This window comes from Schistocerca serialis, chromosome 8, assembly GCF_023864345.2.
Source record: "Schistocerca serialis cubense isolate TAMUIC-IGC-003099 chromosome 8, iqSchSeri2.2, whole genome shotgun sequence".
Classification (NCBI taxonomy): domain Eukaryota; kingdom Metazoa; phylum Arthropoda; class Insecta; order Orthoptera; family Acrididae; genus Schistocerca; species Schistocerca serialis.
In genome coordinates this window covers 429,394,213-429,400,463 of record NC_064645.1, presented here as the reverse complement: position 1 = coordinate 429,400,463, position 6,251 = coordinate 429,394,213, and the positions used below count along the sequence as shown (strand labels likewise).

The 6,251-nt window shown below is 43.0% G+C and overlaps 1 non-coding gene across 1 annotated transcript; it reads left to right on the top strand.

Moving 5' to 3' along the window:
- Window positions 1-3,099: 3,099 nt before the first annotated feature.
- Window positions 3,100-3,173, top strand: Trnat-ugu (transfer RNA threonine (anticodon UGU)). Its single transcript has one exon. It is a non-coding gene; the product is annotated as a tRNA-Thr (tRNA).
- Window positions 3,174-6,251: the final 3,078 nt, after the last annotated feature.

Below are 6,251 nucleotides of genomic sequence, written 5' to 3'. Positions count from 1 at the left end.
TTCATCACACGACACAATGATACGTACTACACGCCCAAAGAAAGCTGACACTCGAGGCGATGGCTGATAGGAGCGACCGTAAAGGCATTTCCCATTTACAGTCGCTCCCATCACCCACCGCGCCGAGTGTCAACTCTGTTTGCGCGAACAATAGTTTATACTCAGTCCGTGCGTTCATGTGCACAAGACGTCGCAGAGACAATATTTATCATCTCAGATTTACAAATGTGGATTAACATTTAAAACAGGTACAAAGTCCTACATTCGTTAACATAAAATTAAAAATTCTTATTTCTGATAGCCTCTTTCGCACAGTATTGCGCTGGAAATGCCTTTTTGTTTCAGATATAACGTCTTTTCACGATGTGTTGTCGCGCACAGTTCAATGAACCGAAAACATGCGATAACATTATAAAGGTGAGCATTGTTTATGGCAGTTAAATGTTACATACATGCCGTTGGAATTATGTTATCACAGTTCACAGTTTTGATACAGATGCGTGTGTGCGATCCCTCGTACCACAATATGTATTTTTGCACTGGTTGTACGTAATTGTCCAACAGTTTCGACTATGCAGCGGCATATTATGCTAATAAAAGCTCTGCATGCAAATTTTCCTGCAAAGCACCTCGACATCCATAATACAGTAATTTTTTTTCTTTGTGAAGTACACGACCTACTAGCTGTCTTGCCGGCCGGGGTGGCCAAGCGGTTAAAGGCGCTACAGTCTGGAACCGCGCGACCGCTACGGTCGCAGGTTCGAATCCTGCCTCGGGCATGGATATGTGTGATGTCCTTAGGTTAGTTAGGTTTAAGTAGTTCTAAGTTCTAGGGGACTGATGACCTTAGAAGTTAAGTTGGTTGGGTGGTTGTTTGGGGAAGGAGACCAGACAGCGTGGTCATCGGTCTCAACGGATTAGGGAAGGATGGGGAAGGAAGTCGGCCGTGCCCTTTCAGAGGAACCATCCCGGCATTTACCTGGAGTGGTTTAGGGAAACCACGGAAAACCTAAATCAGGATGGCCGGACACGGGATTGAACCGTCGTCCTCCCGAATGCAAGTCCAGTGTCTAACCACTGCGCCACCTCGCTCGGTAGAAGTTAAGTCCCCTAGTGCTCAGAGCCATATTAGCTGTCTACAAGTAAACTGCAGTCAACTAAAATACGACTTATCGAAATTAAAACGCGATATGCACCACGAAATAATTTGTACTCTAGCCGAAGGCGAAATGTATGAAGCTTAGCGTACCATCTCGTTGTAATGTAAGGGTGTCTATCGATACTAAGATGGGGGTGTAAAGGAATAGTATTGTTGGTATTACAGATCATCACAGAACAAGAAAAACGATGGTTAATTTAGCCCATGTATTCTACTCATTTCTGGCTGACCTTGCAATTTCGAACGACAACGATGTTGTGAAATAATAATGAGTCCGTCATGAGGTAGCAGTTCAGAACAACTGCTCGGAGCATGTATCAAAACGACTGTGACGCTGCTACAGTGACAGTTGTCACCGAAGACAAGCTGGAGAGAATTTGTGTTTTGTATAATAGGCACACAATCAGTAATATACAACTTAAAAGATGAAATAAAAAAATTAGTTTAAATCTCGCTTAGGAGAGGCGCGATCAACCCTTTCACCCTGCATTTTAATCCCACATCTGAACATTTCTTTAATTCCCTTTAGTGCTTCTTCGACGATCAGGCTAAATAGCAGAGGAGAAATGCTGTTCGTCTACCTACAGCCTTTTTAATAAGAGTGCTTCTCTTCTAATCTTACGTTCTTATTTCTCCCTCGAGTTCTTGTAGATACTGCACATTACACATCTTGTCCTACAGCTTACACTTATTTTTCTGTATACAGACTGAAACGGCGAGTAAAAATTTGTAGGAAGGTCGGGAATCAAATCCGGGTCTTCTACTTACTATGCAGGTGCGTTAGCCTCTAAGCCTCGGTGGCATAGCGGTCACACAGTCGCACAGATGACCCTGGCATGGCTCCCTCCTCGGTTCAAATTCTCCCTGTCGCCCCATTCTTCTTTAAATTACCACTCGCATACGAACAGAATTGCTGAGCCTCTCAATGTTCCGTTAAAATGGACTGCGGCAGCAGCGAAAATTTGGACCGAGGACGTAGAAGTGCCGATATAATCCATCTAGTGTGTGAACCAATGTGTCAGTGTGGCTTAGTGGCTAATGCACCTGCCTAGTAAGCCTGAGAAGTAGTTTTGATTACTCGTTCTGGTACAAATTTTCACTCTCCAACTTAGTCTGTATACATAAAAGCCCGTCTGTACGAGACCAGCAAAGTCTGTAAAATTGACTTTAGATTAGATTAGATTGACTTTCATTACAATTGATCCGTAGTGAGGAGGTCCTCCAGGATGTGGAACATGTCAGAAAAACAATAATCCATGACAAATATTTACAAATAAGCTAATGTACCTTCCTCAGGTCCCCAGTGGAATGATCGTCTTTCATATACAAAATCAGTTGGTTCTACTGAGAAATTCATTAGTGAAGTAGAAGGAGTTGGCCACTAATAAATCCTTTAGGCTTCCCTTAAACTAAATTTCATTGGTTGTTAAGCTTCTTATGGCTACTGGCAAGTTATTGACAATGTGTGTTCCTGAATAATGGAAACTTTTTTGTACAAGAGTAAGTGACTTTTAATCTTTGATAAGATTACTCTTATTTCTAGTCGTTTCACTTATTTTTGTGATGATTTCAAACACCTTCCGACACTTTGCGTTGTTGAAAGCTTTTTGTAGGTTGGCAGCTCCTATCAACTAGTCCCGATTTTCTTAAGTCAAGCTTAATTTATCAATTGTAGCATCAAAATGACTTTCTGGTCCCCATACTTTCCTTAAGCGTAACTGATCTACGTTTACCTCTGCTTCCTTACGCTGCAAACAACCGTCACGTGCGTGCAAGTGTATGTCCCATTGTACCAGTTCCATTTAAGGTGTGGAGGGCGAGAACAATCACTGCTAAAAGTCTCTGTTGTTGATATACCTCGATGTGGACAGCTGAAAATGTGCGCCCCGACCGGGAAGAGTGAACGGGATAAGTCCCTGCAGTCGCGCTCTTCATCTGTGTCCTCGGTGGCTCAGATGGATAGAGCGTCTGCCATGTAAGCAGGAGATCCCGGGTTCGAGTCCCGGTCGGGGCACACATTTTCTGCTGTCCACATCGAGGCATATCAACAACACCTGTCGGCAGCTGAGGGTTTCAGTTAGCCATCATTTATTCCAGGGAAAAGCTGCACGGTCATCAACAGTATTCTGTTCTTTCGAGAACAGTTACTGTCTCCATATATATAGTTAGAGGCTACCCAGCCATTGACCTTCATCTGTGCGAATGCGCACAGGTTGCCCAAACTCTTACAGGAATCGGCAAAGCGTGCCCGAGTAATGAGTGGATGGGCAAATGTCTATAAGGTACATTACATATGTGGAATTGTGGACAGTTGGGAATGTGAGTCTCACGGGAAGGGTGCAAGGGATAAGTCCCTGCAGTCGCGCTATTCATTTGTGTCCTCCGTGGCTCAGGTGGACAGAGCGTCTGCCATGTAAGCAGGAGATCCCGGGTTCGAATCCCGGCCGGGGCACACAATTTCAGCTCTCCCCATCGAGGTAAATCAACAACACCAGTCGGCAGCTGAGGGTTTCAACTAAATATCATAAATCCAAGTTTTCTCACCCCCCCGTCTAACTGCTATAGTACTTTCGGTGGTTCCTGATGCAGTTTGGAATTCCTGTGTGATAGTCTGGATAGATGTCCGCCTACTACACATTACGACCCTCTTCAACTGTCGGCGATCTCTGTCAGTCAACAGACGAAGTCGACCTGTACACTTTTATGCTGTACGTATCCCTACACGCTTCCACTTCATTGTCACATCGTAAACAATGGACCTAGGGATGTTTAGGAGTGTGGACATCTCACATGCAGACGTATGACACAAGTGACACCCAATCACGTGACCACGTTCGCAGTCCGTGAGTTCCGCGGAGAGCCCCATTCAGCTCTCTCACGATGTCTAATGACTACTGAGGTCGCTGATATGGAGAACCTGGCACTAGGTGGCAGCGCAATGCACCTAATATGGAAAACGTATATTTTTGAGGGGTGTCCTGATACTTTTGATCACATAGTATATCTCCTTTGTAGACTGCTTGCAGTTCCCTCGTATTATACCAATAATCTGATTCCGGCCACTGGCTGTACTTACGACAGAGTCTATGTGATCGCACCATTTCATATCCCTACAACGTGCTGCGCCGCGGTATTTGTGTGACTTGATCGAGTTCATCTGTGGGCCATTGATATTACAGTGTTCGAATACTATATTACTTTTTGGTTTTTTGAAGTGAACAATTTTACATTTATAAACATTTGAAGCAAGTTGCCAATCTTTGCACCACTTTGAAATGTTTTCCCGATCTGACTGAGTATCTGTGCAGCTTCTTTCAGACTGTGCTTCCTTCTAGATAATTGATGTGCAAAATGTCAAAGGTTATTATTACTATTGTCCACAAGTCATTAATATACAGTCCGCAGCTCGTGGTCGTGCGGTAGCGTTCTCGCTTCCCACGCCCGGGTTCCCGGGTTCGATTCACGGCAGGGTCAGGGATTTTCTCTGCCTCGTGACGACTGGGTGTTGTGTGATGCCCTTAGGTTAGTTAGGTTTAAGTAGTTCTAAGTTCTAGGGGACTGATGACCATAGATCTTAAGTCTCATAGTGCTCAGAGCCATTTGAGCCATTAATATACAAGCTAGTGTCCTAACACACTTCCCTGGAGCTCTAAATCTGTGGATGGCTATCCATCAAAGATGAGGTGCTGCCTCATCCCTATCAAAAAAATCTTCAATCCTGTCACAAATTTGCTTTGATACTCCATAAAGTGGTGCGTTTCATTATAAGCTTACTTGTGGTACTTACGTTAGTCAAAAGTTTTATGGAAATCGAGAAATACTGCATCTACGTGCCAGTTTTGATCCATGGCTTTTATCAATATCTCATGGCTATTTTTCTTCTCTTAGTCTCTTGTTCTTGTCATTTCATAAGGTAATGAAAGTTGGCAAAGACACACAGCGGTTTGATACACTACTTAGAGAGTAGTGTTAAAAGAGATACTGCGAAAGAGAATTTAAGGAAGTTTCTTGCTGATTATCAAATGTCGGCAATGGGCAGATATAGTAATATGATTCCGAGACTATGAATTTCATAGCACTAACGCTGAAAATGCTCCACCCTCCGTGAGTGATGGTCGCGCTGCCTTCGTCTTCCACGGTCTCTCTGGTCTGGTGCCTGCAGACAGGGTATCAGGATATCCGACACGCCGCGAATCACGTGCTGGAAACTCGATAAGACAGCAGATCCTCTTTTCTTTCGCCTCTTGGGCTCGGGAAACTTCTGCACCCGGTGGACGTGAAAGTTTGTGTTTCACAGAGCTACGCCCTATCTCGACTTCTCATGCTTTTCATATGTTCTGTCGGTTTTTATAGCGATTCTCTTCCCCAGTAGTAATTTTTTGCATCACCTCATATTATTTAGCAAGATAACTTAAGTTATGTGACCTTACACACGTCTTTTTCATTTTTCTACTTCCCCACTTTTACGTGGAAGGCAATAAATTTTTGAGTTCCATGTTTCACTAAGGAATGTGGTTTGCTTGTCCTTAGGACGGTCATTAAAGTGCGTTAGAAACGTATGAGCAGTCAATGGATTATTGCTTTGCTTCATAAAAGATGTGAGTCGGTATAAAAATAAATAGTGTGCAGGAAAAACCAGCAATTCTTTCTGTTTCATTTATTCTGAGAGCACTGAGGGGTTCTGAAGATAAAGAATACAGAAAATATAATAATCCCACAAAATCAATGACTTATTTTACTGAGTCACAGCAAAGAAAATAAACTACATGATTTTCCTAAACTGTCAATTAATCGTTTCTGAAGCAGGGGAAAGGAACCGTAATTTGGATATTGTGGTTTTTCTTACTTTCCGACCTTGGAAAGAGAAATGGAGAGAAGAAAGGATCAGGAGAATTCGAAAAGCATTATCTGCCAGATACCAATGCTTAACTCCCCCTATTTCAATGCTAACCACTTTAATGTAAGATTAAATAAATATAATACATCGTACCATTTGTTCATTATGTCGCTCTGGGCGGAATTTATGACCTGTACGAAAAATTTCGAATTATTTCGTTTCCGTGAAAGATATCTACGACGAAGGTCCACGAAT